The sequence below is a fragment of the Asterias amurensis genome, chromosome 11, assembly GCF_032118995.1.
Source record: "Asterias amurensis chromosome 11, ASM3211899v1".
Lineage (NCBI taxonomy): Eukaryota > Metazoa > Echinodermata > Asteroidea > Forcipulatida > Asteriidae > Asterias > Asterias amurensis.
The window spans coordinates 10,634,177-10,649,702 of NC_092658.1; the positions used below are offsets into that span (position 1 = coordinate 10,634,177).

The 15,526-nt window shown below is 38.5% G+C and overlaps 1 protein-coding gene across 1 annotated transcript in view; it reads right to left on the reverse strand.

The window, feature by feature from the left end:
• Positions 1–1,101: 1,101 nt before the first annotated feature.
• The window catches only part of LOC139943872 (ATP-sensitive inward rectifier potassium channel 12-like), a 67,084-nt gene continuing 52,659 nt past the window's right edge, over positions 1,102–15,526 (reverse strand). Inside the window, exon 3 of the mRNA XM_071940739.1 lies at positions 1,102–11,903. The gene's annotated coding sequence lies outside the window, so the exon portion shown is untranslated. The remainder of the gene's footprint in view (positions 11,904–15,526) is intronic.

Genomic DNA, 15,526 nt, shown 5'->3' on the forward strand with positions numbered 1-15,526 from the left:
TATCAAACGAATGAGGTATTTTAGTTATTGTCTTATTTGTTCATTCTTTTCTCCCCTTTTTTTGGGGGGGCGGGGGTGGGGGGGGGCGACATGAGAATACAAAATAGAATTCTGATTATGACCAATTGATTTGTCTTGAAAAACAAAATAGGGAAAACCAACAGGGGGGAAATAAAGAACTCAATATTCGCTCTCTCTCAAACTCTGTAAAATTCAGTCTCTCTCACATGTTGTTAAACTGATAGTCTCTCTCATCCATTGTCAAATTGTTCCAATAAAGTGATGTTTGAAACTTTGCATGTTGTGGATAATAGAAAGTAACTAATAATATAGAAACTTGCCAAAAGAAAAAGGAGCAGAGTATACAGTTTGAAACCTCAAAACCAAATAGCACCAGCTCTTATCAGAGCCAACATTCCTCCAATAAGAGATGTACACATGGGCCAAATTTCATAGAGCTGCTTAAGCAAACAAAATGTAGGTTTTGTTTCCACTTAGTTAAAAATTAGCCTGACACTCGTCAAAGGTGATACTTGTGATTTGGTATTTTGGCTCGTAACCTTAATCCGGTAAGCATAATTTAAGCGGCTCTATGAAATACAGTCCATGGTTGTACTTACAAGTTTACTTGTTATAGTTACTTCCTAATCTTCCAATAGAGTTTATTGATGTGCCTAATGGCAGGAGGCAATCATTCATCACCAAAAACATTTGATTATTATCACTTATTTTAAAATCACCATTGGTAGTCACTTGGGATTAAATACTTCCAGTTCTATTCTAGGATCCAACTTTGATGAGAAACTTGTGATTATGCGAAACCTTGGAACACTTAAAGGAACACGTTGCCTTTGATCGGTCGAGTTGGTCTTTGAAAAGCGTTGTTATAAAATGTATATAGGTAGAAAGATGCTGTAAAAGTAAAATACAATGATCCACACAAACATGCCTCGAAATTGCACGGTTTTCCTTTGACCTCGTCGAGTAACACAGTCGGCCATTTATGGGAGTCAAATTTTTGACTCCCATAAATGGCCGACCGTGTTAGTTCGCACAGTAAAAGGAAAACCACGCAATTTCGAGGCAAACTTGTGTGGATCATTGTATTCTACTTTTAAAACATCTTTCCAACCATATGCATTTTATAACAAACGGTTAAAAATGCTTTTTTATAGACCAACTCGTCCGATCCAAGGCAATGTGTTCCTTTAACACTTTGTGATTTAAGGAAAATACCAGCAAGGGCATCTGGTGGGAGTAGAACCAAAGACCAATATCTGATCCACTGTCTCAAATGTTTCTGTTTGTTTAAGCGCCTCGGGTACATTATTGGTAGATATGTGCGCTTTTTAAGACTATATTACTAGAATTATCAGTCAGACTCAAGCTTTGGTGTTTATGTTGATCAGAGTGTAGGTTCGAGTCCCGGTCTTGACACTTTACCATTATTGCTTTGTCTTCCGTATGTGATGCAAAGCCGTAAATGTTCAGTAATTCATGAATAAGAACCCAGTAGACATTCTTGTTAAAGACACTGGACACCTTTAGTAATTGTCAAAGACCAGTCTTCTTACTTGGTGTATCTCCACATACATGTACAGTGTATGCATAAAAAAAAAAAACCTATGAAAATTTGAACTCAATTGGTGGTTGAAGTTGCAAGATAATAATGGAAGAAAAAACACCCTTGTCACCACGATGTTGTGTGCTTTCAGATGCTTGATTTGGGGACCTCAAAATCTAATTCTGAGGTCTCCAAATCAAATTTAATTACTTTAGTTTCTTTCTCAAAAACTACGTTACTTCAGAGGGAGCCGTTTCTCACAATGTTTTATACTATCAACAGCTTGTTACCAAGTAAGTTTTTTATGCTAACACTTCTTTTGAGTAATTACCAATGATGTCCAGTGCCTTAAAGTCTTATCGATAGGTGTACTTGAAGTTCAATGAGAAGGGGTTTACCCCGATGTTTCCGACAGTGGCTGCAGATTAATAGCATCACCTTGTGAACCCTTAAAAGGTGTTTTTTAAATGGGGTCTCACAATTCAAAAAACTTACACATATACATCCGGATTAATCATTTTCTCAGTATAGCCAACTAAATCAACGACGCATTATACAAATGCTGTAAATTATTAACAGCAGCTATACACAAATCTGTGCTGTCATGTAGGTGATGCCAAGGAAGATTTACTTTACACAACATAAGCTGATTTAGACATAAAACCCCAAATTAAATTCCAATAACGCAAATGTCAAGGATTACATGAATTGATTTGTGTGGATCATTGTATTCTACTTTTAAAACATCTTTCCAACCATATGCATTTTATAACAAACGGTTAAAAATGCTTTTTTATAGACCAACTCGTCCGATCCAAGGCAATGTGTTCCTTTAACACTTTGTGATTTAAGGAAAATACCAGCAAGGGCATCTGGTGGGAGTAGAACCAAAGACCAATATCTGATCCACTGTCTCAAATGTTTCTGTTTGTTTAAGCGCCTCGGGTACATTATTGGTAGATATGTGCGCTTTTTAAGACTATATTACTAGAATTATCAGTCAGACTCAAGCTTTGGTGTTTATGTTGATCAGAGTGTAGGTTCGAGTCCCGGTCTTGACACTTTACCATTATTGCTTTGTCTTCCGTATGTGATGCAAAGCCGTAAATGTTCAGTAATTCATGAATAAGAACCCAGTAGACATTCTTGTTAAAGACACTGGACACCTTTAGTAATTGTCAAAGACCAGTCTTCTTACTTGGTGTATCTCCACATACATGTACAGTGTATGCATAAAAAAAAAAAACCTATGAAAATTTGAACTCAATTGGTGGTTGAAGTTGCAAGATAATAATGGAAGAAAAAACACCCTTGTCACCACGATGTTGTGTGCTTTCAGATGCTTGATTTGGGGACCTCAAAATCTAATTCTGAGGTCTCCAAATCAAATTTAATTACTTTAGTTTCTTTCTCAAAAACTACGTTACTTCAGAGGGAGCCGTTTCTCACAATGTTTTATACTATCAACAGCTTGTTACCAAGTAAGTTTTTTATGCTAACACTTCTTTTGAGTAATTACCAATGATGTCCAGTGCCTTAAAGTCTTATCGATAGGTGTACTTGAAGTTCAATGAGAAGGGGTTTACCCCGATGTTTCCGACAGTGGCTGCAGATTAATAGCATCACCTTGTGAACCCTTAAAAGGTGTTTTTTAAATGGGGTCTCACAATTCAAAAAACTTACACATATACATCCGGATTAATCATTTTCTCAGTATAGCCAACTAAATCAACGACGCATTATACAAATGCTGTAAATTATTAACAGCAGCTATACACAAATCTGTGCTGTCATGTAGGTGATGCCAAGGAAGATTTACTTTACACAACATAAGCTGATTTAGACATAAAACCCCAAATTAAATTCCAATAACGCAAATGTCAAGGATTACATGAATTGATTTGTTAAAACTCCATCTGGCATCAATTTTGAAAATGTCAGAAAACACACTAACCAAATTGACATAAAAATAGAGCAGAAGAAAGAAAAAAACTATCCCGAGTACCGCAGTGTGTGTGTTTTACTTTCGTCCAGTCCATTAAATTCTGTACTAATGCAGATTGCCTTAACCCAGTTGATAAATTTCAGTCGGCTGCTTTGGTCAAACCTTGCCTCTGTACTCATCCGTCAAGCAGCTCTGGAGTCACGCAGACTCCGTCTCTGACAACAAGCCTTCGTGGATATTTAGTTTGCTCATTCCATATCTAATTGGGAGCTCAGTGTGGGGAACATTAAACAAGCGCATGACCTGATTTCTTGTCTTTTCTTTCTTTTAAGAGTACGCTACAATCTTCAGCGCTTTGCTGGCTGGGTCTAGCTTGATGTTGGACTGAGTGAAATAATTATGTCATTATTTTTTATCAAGTTTCAAGGGTCATTAACAAAATGAGAGAAGTGAGAAAGATTCCTACCAATGAAATATTATTTTAAAGGGAAAGTTTAACATCAGTTTCTTAAAGTACGCACTGGTTAACAACACCACATCAGTGTTCCCCCTTACCAGTCATAATGCAGTACCTGTCAAAATTATCCTGCTGAATTTCACAGGATTGGCAATTAAAATGTGAAATGGTCAACCAATTTTCCATGAAGTTTCCTGGGTAATTCTGGTGTGAATGGGGCTCCGGACCAAATTAAAAACACTGGAAGTCAGTTATGCCAGGGGCCAATTTCATAGAGCCGCTTAAGTAAAAAATTTGGTTAAGCACGAAAATAGCTTGCTTATTTTACACATGTTACTGACCAAAATTTTGGGTATTGAGCTATTGTTTACTTAGCATAACAATTGAGTGGCGTCTTGGCCGGTATTCTGATTTTACTAAGCATTGATTATTTTGCTCTAGCAGAATTTTGTGCTTAAGCAGCTCAATGAAATTTGGCCTTGGTAATACCATCCATGCAATAAGGTTGCTAACTTAGACCAGGTAGTACTTCAGGCCTGGAATTTCATCTTTTAGGGGGCAAGGCCATTTTCATTTTGAAAAGGGCACTTCCATTGAAAATTCTTAAAGTCTATGGAAAACTTTTGAAGGGCACTAAGGCCAAGACAAGGGCAAAGGAGGCCATGCCTCCATGGCCTCTGCGAAATTCCAAGCCTGAGTACTTAACAAACAGGACAGTTCTTTTTGAAATCTAAATCATGTAAGTAGTCTCCCCAATTCAAAAATCTACTCCGCGACAGTAGAATAAGTAGCAAGACAGGTTCTCAAGAACAAAATCTACACACTCAGCAAAATAGATATACACATGGTATTACCACAAACCGAATGTACAACTTTGACAAAGTTAAAGAAACGACTGTCTCAAGAACATTTTCAAACATTGTATCAGTAAATTAAATGCTCAGTTCTTAAGACTCTTTGTCAATTGCTACATCAGTTTTTTTTTCCTTCAAGATATAAGAATTGGAATTGTATTTGCGCAGACACCTTAAGGCTCTTTATCTGTTTCATGTTGAAGATGCCATGAAGTGCAAACAAAACAAAGCCATTCAATAACTAGAAGTCCAGCACAACGCAACACCTGGGGATCGATGTTCGTGTTTGGACACAGTTTCTCAGATCTGGCTATTTATTACAATGTGACTGTAAACAATATTGTTATTTGTTTATGTCAGAAACTGGGCCAGTGAGTCGTGGGGATTTGGATATTGGATTGCGAAGGGTTTTGAAACTGATGCAAAACACCTCCAGCTAATGCATTGATCTAACAGCATTTATAATGAATGATGGGACAAAATATGTTGCTAACACTAGTTTATATAAAACTGGGGTAAGGGGTAATTTCTTAACAATGGGGTTAAGCAGGTTTGCCAGGGCTGAGTTCTAACTGTGCAAACATATCGCAAATGCTTTTGTTCAGTGGAACGATTGGTTGCACATTCTGTGATGTAAATATAGCTGCGCTGCATAATGAAGATGGAGACACCGCACATATTTTTTTGTGACATTGGTTTTTGCTGAATTGTAGGTATATTTAGTTGTTATCCGCCACTTTAAAACCACACACAAACGCCTCAGAAGTACAACTGCCTAAGGTTGCCAACGTTCGCCAACAGTGGTGGCGCACAACTCAGTCCACTCAAAATTATTGGAGAGCGTGGAAAGGGATTAATGGGTTACAGACAGTTCATGAGCTGATGGATAAGACGTCTTCCAGTGGACTTACATCACTAAATATATAATCTTCATAATTCTTTCCCTCATAATCCATTTATGGTTGGGGATGAATGAACTTAAACTCTGACTGACTTGTAGGTTAGGAGGTTTTTGTAATAAAAAAACGAGGGAGAAAAAAATGTTCTTTAAATAAAATAATATTGGGAAAAATTGTAAGCATAACGGTATGAATGTATGGGTAGGTGGAGCAGACAAAATAGCCGCTGATGATCATACATGTATGTGAAATAATAGGCCTGAGAAAATTTGGGCTAAATCTGGTGTGTGAGTCGGAAGAAAATAGTGGATAAAGCTAATTCACAATTGTATTGTTTTAGAGTTTCAGATCCAGTTTTCTCAAATATGACTTGATTTCAGAGAGAAATATTTCAAAGAACCATGGCTCTATACTATGAGTTTCATAGTCAGTAAGATTTCAGACTAAAAATAAACAATAGTTTAATCGGTGTATGGGTAAAAACCAAAATTAATATTCTTTATCCCCAATGCAAATTTAACATCTACATGTATTATATCATTACGGTACCCGCTGCCAAAACATAGGATTCGAACTGCCTCTAGCTACCGGGCAACCTCGGTAGTCTAGTAAGACACTGCTCTAGAACTGCAAAGGTTGTGGGTTCGAATCCCATCCGAGTAATATGCCTGTGATATTTTTTTCACAGGACTCGGGAAAGTACTGACTATACAGTGCGACCACACATACATGTAGGTGTATGGGTAAAAACCAAAATGAATAAACAATAGTTGTTTTTTTCTTCCTTACCAATCCCATAAAATACCTTTAAGATTTGTCCTGAGGTATAACTGAGACCATCTTTGTGTCATAATCTTTGTGTCATATGAAAACAATAACGAGTGATTCAGACTTGATCATATACCCCGCTTTGTCTTTTCCTGCGACCAGCGCTTTTATCTACACAGACTTCCAAATATATTAAATGTGTAGCTTTGTTGCAGACGCCTTAATTCTGCTTAGAGTGCCTGATGGCAAAAAAAAACAACGGGGGCAGAAAGGTTTTTGGAAAAACAACAATTGAAATGCTGAGTGTTTCAAGGTAATGGCTTTCACAATGTCGTAAGACGATGTAAGGAATTGCAAATTGCTTGTGTCTTCTTCCAATTGGGCCCGGGGGAAACGCTCACATTGAGTGTTCCCATAAAATTCACCCTTGGGCTAAAATAAATCTTGGCCATGAAGACGTTTTTTCAAACATGGAGGGAAAATAAAGTGATTTACCAGTCTCAAATACACCTGCCATTTTCGTAAAAAAATAATCGTATACAATTTCCTTTTTGAAATCTTTCTCTATTTTTAATTCATTTACACTGGCTAGAAAGTACGTCGTTGATGAAATTGTTTATTGTTGTGGCAGGAAAATGATCTGTTTTTCTTCATGAACATCATCACATGGTCTCTCAGTTATTTCATGCCATGAACTCCGGGGGGACTCGGGGGGGGGGGGGGGGGGTACATACACACAGGTGGAAAACATGCTTATCAATCTAACCTTAAAAACAAAAAACATGACAAGACAACAAGTCAGGTCCTAATGCACCTAGAGCGACACTACAAGTACTAATTCTTCGTCTTGAATAAGTACGTGATCCCATCTAACAAACTTAATCATCCAATTCCCTTACCACAAACTGTTTTTGGTGGCTTGATATAAAGGACTTCAAGATGATTTGTTGTAAATATATCAGACAAACAATTTTATATTTGCCAAAACCAAAATAAAAAAGTTAATAAAATAGCCAAATTTACCTAACTTTGTACAAATACTTCAACAAAATAAATAAACCTCATGGGAAATTAATCTAAGTAAATTTAAAATTATTTTGTGTTGAACAAGGAAATATTGACTATAGAGAGACATGAACCTTCGACCTCATCAGCAGATGCAGATTGCTGCTGCTAGCAGATTACTGCGGTTACCAGATTGCCAAGGTTAGCAGATTGCAGCACATAGCTGCAGTGATGGCAGTTAGCAGACTGCTACGGTTAGCAGATTGCTGCGGTTAGCAGACTGCTACGGTTAGCAGATTGCTGCGGTTAGCAGATTGCTGCGGTTAGCAGATTGCTGCGGTTAGCAGATTGCTGCGTTAGCAGATTGCTGCGGTTAGCAGATTGCAGCGGGTAACAGACTGCTGCAGTTAGCAGATTGCTGCTGTTAGATAGGTGCAGTTAGCAGACTGCTAAAGTTAGCAGATTGCAACGGTTAGCAGATTGCTGCGGTTAGCAGACTGCGGCGGGTAACAGACTGCTGCAGTTAGCAGATTGTTACTGTTAAATAGCTGCAGTTAGCCGATTGCTGCACATAGCAGATTGCTGCAGTTAGCAGATGAATGTGGTAAGCAGATTGCTGCTGTTAGCAGATTGCTGCGGTTAGCAGATTGCTGCAGTTAGCAGATTGCTGCGGGTAACAGACTGCTGCAGATAGCAGATTGCTGCGGGTAACAGACTGCTGCAGATAACCGATTGCTGCACATAGCTGCAGTCATGGCAGTTAGCGAATTGCTGTAGTTAGCAGATTCCTACGTTGAGAGTGATGTACTCTACATTCTGCTAGGGGTGGATATCTTAGAGTCCAGCGAGTGCTTTAATTTATTGAAATAAGAAAACAATCAGGGCAAACTACCAAGACAATCAAACCGAATTTCCTGACGTAATCATCTTTTCAATTATGGGTCAATTACCCGGGCCGGCAGGACAAACCACTCACACCCACTCCACATTTCAAAGACTAGGGGGAAATTATTTCCGCAATTTCTTGTGGTTGACCACGCCATGCGTCAATCTGCTAATGGGGTCCAATGTTAGGCAACTGTTTTACTGTAAGTAATCTACCATGGTTAAAACACTGGCAGGGGTGTACCTATATTTAAACAGAAGAGGTTGTGTTGAGGTTAAGAGAGGTCAAGGGGTTGGATCGGGGGAGGATAGAATCGGGGGAAAGGGAAAATTGACAGGGGAGCTTTGGACAACTAATTAAGAGAAATGTTGGTGGTGAGGAAATGAAATTTTTATTGCATATCATAACAACAAGCAGTTCTAATATAGCACTTCATCACACCCGATGTTGTCTCAAAGCACTTACAAGTATTGACCCAATTCACCTGACGTCATCATCAGATTAATCTTGGATGCGCCATACTGGTGGGCAATGTCACACTGTGTGTCAGTCAGTGAAGTGCGCATGTTAGGCGATGCAGAGTTTCTATGTAAGCCTATTGCCAACCAACATGGTGAGCGTGGCACAGTCGCCGCGTGTGCCGTGCGTGCAAGGGGTCAATTATATTCAAACCATAAGACCCAATAGTCACATAGCAACATGTAATGGTGCTGTGGCACAATTTGCAGCCAACCACACCAAAAACACCGGGCGACACCCTTCTCTTAAGTGCCCTTTTACTGAGTGCATTACAAAAAGCGTTGGACCTAAGACTTTACGATCCACCCAAAAGAGCGAACCAATAATGGCAAGTGTCAAGACCAGGACTCGAACCCACACTCTGCTGATCGGAAACACCAGAGCTTGAGTGTAATTAAAAATATCATCCATATGTTGAGGTATGTGTGAGAAAGCAACCGCCTTTCTCCCATTCCAGCCTCGGCTTCGAGACACAGTCTTATTTGAAATAAATATCATCACATTAAAGGCAGTGGACACTATTGGTAATTACTCAAAATAATTATTAGCATAAAACCTTTCTTGGTGATGAGTAATGGGGAGAGGTTGATGGTATAAAACATTGTGAGAAACGGCTCCCTCTGAAGTGCCATAGTTTTTGAGAAAGAAGTAATTTTCCATGAATTTGATTTCGAGACCTCAGATTTAGAACTTGAGGTCTCAAAATCAAGCATCTGAAAGCACACAACTTCGTGTGACAATGTTTTCTTCTTTCGTTATTATCTCGCAACTTCGATGACCGATTGAGCTCAAATTTTCACAGGTTTGTTATTTTATGCATATGTTGAGATACACCAACTGTGAAGGCTAGTCTTTGACAATTACCAATAGTGTCCACTGGCTTTAAGGCCAACCTATTGCAACCAGTCCCCAGTAGAGTCACCAATCAGTTTAAGCTTATTTCAACAACCACATAAATCAACTCACACTATGAAGGTCAAAAGAATGTTATTTCCATTGGTTCATTCTAGAGTCAAACAATATCTCATTATTTCTCCGAACTCTGAAAATATTTACGTGTTTCTCAAGGTTTCTGGTGTCACTTTCCATCCTCTTTAAGAAAGCTTTTTGATGACAATTCAATAAGACCAATTTTGGTTCGTCAACTTGTCCACGCCGAACCAACACAACCCCTAGACTTTGCACTTTACAAGTGAAATGGCACAGTGTAATTTCAACGACTGGGGGTAAATACTAATATCTCTTTTTGCGGAAGTCAGCGCGGTTCAGAGATATTAACTTCAATATATTACAATATTGTTACAATATTGAAATGCGATACCATCGACGGCTTGAACATGATGACGACTAAATTTTCCAGGCTACACTTATTTTCGTCCTCCAGGAGTTTGGCGATTTTAATTTTTAAATACATTCTTAGGATACCATACTGTTTAAAATAAAATACATGAAATGTGTAAAGTAAAAATGTGTCTATTTTTGTACTGAGGATTCTAGCAAGATATGTGTGTGTGTGAGTAAAGATTTGTTTTTGTGAGTAAAGATATAACTAAAATAGCTGGTATGACTTCATTTATTATAAAACTAGACATTGATGTAACAACTCAACATAAGCTGACACAGAAAACAGGGGTGTGCTCCAATTGTGCAATTACAATGTACGTTTTGCGAAAACATTTCGATCGTTGGAAAAATTGATGAGCACTTCCTGATGTCAATATGACAACGCACTGTGATGAAGATGGCGATAACTACCGTATTTTAATTAAGTTGTTGTTTCAACCCCCACCAGACTGTGAAATCAAACACACTGTAATTATTTTTGTAACATGAAGATATCATTGTCTGCTTATCGTTTCGTTATCTTGTTGTTGTCCAACATTTTAAAACCACCCACCAACACTTTAGAAGTACGCTCACCTATGGTGTTGGCAGCACACAACTCATTCCAATCAAAATTGTTGATAAACGTGCGCAAACATTAGCACAGTTTGCGGGAACTTTGGCAATGTTTGCGCAAAGATTTGCAACATTTGTGCAAGTGGAATGCACCGTGTGTACCAAAACCGTATCAACCATCGCATTTCAACCTTATCTTGTGTCCAGAATTCTCCCCAGAATTTTTTTCTCTCAAAACTGTGGGGTATTCTGGACTTTCGCAAGTTTGGCGTTTGGTCGAAGCCTGCTGCCTTGAAATGAGGTCCACAGAATGTCTTTTGCTTGATCTTTATTCTAGGTATCGTGAATTTGTTCTTAAATAATAAGAATAATTTGTGGTGTGTGTGAGAAACGGCCCGCAATTTGTGCAAATTGGCCTGATACAGTGAGTACCCCGGTGCATTTGTCAGCAACAACAAAAAACGAAGGAATAAATGGGATACATTATTCATTCAGAATTTTTGAAACATCATATAATTATAATTAATATGTCAATGCAAATTTTACCTACAATGTAATATAACTGTGAATTACCAATGGTGATTATGTGAAATTCTGAAGAAGCAGAAAAAATCGAACAATTTAAAGAACCGAAATAACAATCTCCTTAATTGAGGATAGAATTTCACAGTGGCAACACTCTTCCATCAGCACCATCAACATTTTCTCTCATACACTGCATTTAAAATAAACAAAACAAACTCATAAACAAAACATTTTGGCCCGGTAAGAAAACTCCCAAAACAAAATCAAAACAGAAAATGAAAAAGTAAATACCCAAACAATTCCTAACATTGCATATAAATGTACATTATCTCTATAGCAATCTTGCATAGGTTGTCCTAAATAGTACAGGAAAATGTAGACTTTACGTACTCCCTCAGTAACAGAAAATCTATTTTCCTTTAAACTTGCCCTAAAACGGGCCACCACAAATTAAATAAAAGCACCCTTCAAACCCTTGAATTGTAGAACTGATTCAATGTACATGTACGTCCTTCTTGAATACTGGTGGTACAGGAGACATCTACCCCCTGGAAATGTAACAGCTGTCAATGAACGGGTGACCTGAAACAAGAAAAAAAGAAAAAAAAAAGAAATTAGAAAATGTTTTGCTGTAGAAGATAAAAGGTTTGTACCTGAATTCTTGTAAGAAGCAAGTATTCTTCATGTCAATGAACAAAATATATAAATAAATACCCCTAAAACAAAGAAAAAACTCCACCACTAGACCTCATACGCTCATCAGTGCGCCACACCACAGTGAAGAGTCAGTACAGTAAGTAATCATAAAGCGTGGACATGTACCCGCACAAACAAAATCCGACAATCTCGGTAGTCTAGTTGGTAAGACACTGCTCTAGAATTGCAAGGGTCATGGGTTCGAATCCTACCCGAGTAATATGACTTTTTTTCACAGGACTCAGGGAAAGTATCAAGTATTCAGTGCTTACACACATTGGTGTATGGGTTATAAAAAAAAATGGTGTCTGAGGTCCGGATACTGAGCTTCTTTTAAATCAAAAAAAAAAAAAGAGAAAAAAGGGTCACAATAATGCCCTCAAGAGTCATCTTTCCCATTCTATAAAACAGTGTGGTTGTGTGATCCATTATATATTTTTATTTGTTTATTTATTTCTTATTTACCCTGGGGAAACCTCTCAGTGAAACACTGTTTTCCAGAGGAGCCCAGCAACTGCAAACACATTAAAATTTAAAATTGTATAAATATAAAAACATATTTATAAAACATTTGTTGTTTTACAACTATTTTCTGACCGGTCGGCATGAAAGAGTTGAAGCAAACAACATCATCATTATATTAAAACAACTTGCCCCACTCACATAAACAGCACATACTTTCTGCTTCTAAAAATGAAGAATATAACACCCAAAAATAGAACTTTCCCCACTCTTTTAAACCCACTCATCTTCACCCTCTTAGAGCAAGGCAGACTCCCAATGAGTAAACACTTCATACAGCCCGCCTGGGGCTTGAATATTCCCCCCCCCCCCATTGTAATGGGTATTTGTTATGTGACCAAACTCCTACTATGATCCACTGGTACATGAAGAATCAATGATCAGCAACTCTAGGTAGTCAACTGACGATATTTACTCGTAACACTTCTAGATGTTTTCTTAAAGGAACACGTTGCCTTGGATCGGACGAGTTGGTCAAAACAAAAGCGTTTGTAACCGCTTTGTAAGCGTTTTGTATATAATGCATATGGTTGGAAAGATGTTTTAAAAGTAGAATACAATGATCCACACAAGTTTGCCTCAAAATTGCGTGGTTTTCCTTCTACTGTGTGAACTAACACGGTCGGCCATTTATGGGAGTCAAATTTTTTACCCCCATAAATGGCCGACGTGTTAGTCGACGAGGTAAAAGGAAAACCACGCAATTTCGAGGCATGTTTGTGCGGATCATTGTATTCTACTTTTGCAACATCTTTCTACCCATATGCATTTTATAAAAAACGGTTACAACGCTTTTCAAAGACCAACTCAACCGATCCAAGGCAACGTGTTCCTTTAAAGGCAAGGTGTTGGAGTTCGTGTGATGTGATTGAGGCTCGTACTTCGTAAACTGCCATTCCTAACAAAAAGTCACCGTTGTTCACCAAAGAGTGGTGCCATCGATTTCTTTAGTCATGCTCAGAAGGCATGTCAAATTTCGGTATTGAATACTTGTTTTTTTTTGTCCACGATATGACCTATTTTCTATTGAGCAGCACCAACTAGATCTGTATCAACATTTGTGGCGTGTCATGGCCGACTGGTCTAGTTCACCAGACCCAAGCTCTGGTGTTGTCGACAACAAAAGTGCGGGTTCAAATCCTGGTCATGACACTTGTGCCCTTGAGCAAGGCACTTAACCATTATTGCTTTGACAAGGTTGGGAAGGTATAGAGGCCAGGCTCATAGTATAAGGCCGAAGGCCGAGTTGGATATGGGACGCAGAAGCGCTATATTTTCCGTTTTTCCACGAGCGCGCGTGTGATAACGTATTTATCTTCAAGCAAACTTGGCGCGTGACATAGAACACACAAGACCCATGGTAGTGATATTAGCCGTGCAATATAGGTATTTATCACCACTCCATTCTGCCAACCTGATTGGAGGATTAGCGCGTACTTGAAGATAACAGCTGATACACAGCCTTCATCCTTTTAAGGTGGTAACCCTGTTACAGGCCCAGTATTACATGTAGGTAGCAATATTTCTAGACCTCACCTTGAAGTGGTCGTCTGACCTTGTGTATGTTGTTATTGTTGGGCCATCTCTCATAATTTGTTTTTATATAAAACAAAGTTTGTCCCCCTGGTGTGTATGTCTACCTTATGGTAAATTCACAATGGCCGAAGGAAGTTTATTTAAAGAAAGGCACTATTAGGTGAGATTTCTACACAATACTGAGTATGGGGGTAACAGATTCTCTGGTGGACAGAATCTCCTGCCACCCCTGGCATAATTCAAGGTCTTTGCCCTCTCTCCAACCCATGTAAATCAAGCTCAAAAACAATTAATTAACAATCATTCTAAATATAGACCGCTAATCATGTAGATGCGATTTACATATACCCGGACGTTAAATTAAAGTTTGGGCCACTTCAGACGGCGCACTGAATTGTTGAGGTTTTTATTCATGAGAGGTTGTGCGCGGTGATTGCACACTTATAGTTTAATGACCAACATGAAACTAATCATTGAGTAACACCATGAATGTTTCATGAGATGTTGCTGCTTTCCATCTACGCACAGACATAAATTCTATACTCTCTTTGGTCCCCGAGCCCCCATCGGATCGTAACGACATGGTGTGGACCACCGTCAATTATTAAAAGCTTTACCTACAAGTTTCTATGTTATCCCAGGACCACAGTGCGCTCGTCACATTCGCACTAACCCTTCTACTATTCCGAAACAAACACCTCAAACTTAAAGGCACTGGACAAGTTTGTTAATTACTCAAAATGTATATTAGCAAAAAAATTAATTGGTACGAGCAACGGAGAGATGTTGATAGAATAAAACATTGTGAGAAATGACTCCATATGAAGTTGTTTCTCACTAAAGTATTTGAGTCCGTGAAAGACTTCAGGCCTGAAGACTTTCTCAGGCATCTGAAAGCACACACATTTGTGCAAAAAGGGTGTTCTTCTTTAACTATTTTCTTTGATGACAAATTGAGCCCAGATTTGCCATTTGTTTGCATAATATTTGGGTAAACCATAGAGCTACATGTAGGACCCGGGTAAACCAAGTGACAATACTGGGCCCAATTTCATGAAGCCAGTAAGCGCAACAACTAACTGAGATGTACAGAAAAGTATTGCTTTTAAACAGAAACAGGTTACCAGCAAAAAGTTCATGAAGTTTACATTGTTGTGACTGGTGACCAACTCAATAACATGAAGTTTACATTATTGTGACCCACTCAATTTTTGCCTAGCACAGACATTTGTAAAGCAGTATATTCTGCTTAAATAACGGCTTGATGAAATTGGCCCCTGGTCTTTGACAATTAATTACCCAACACGTCCAGTGCCTTAAAGTCTTACTTTTTTATCCCTGCAGTGGTGGGAAACATGAACCAGTTACACTTCCTCAGACTGGGTTCACCCTACAGGGAAGCATCACTGAGTGTATTTTCACACCTGCTTGGCCGGGGAGTGAGAATTCTT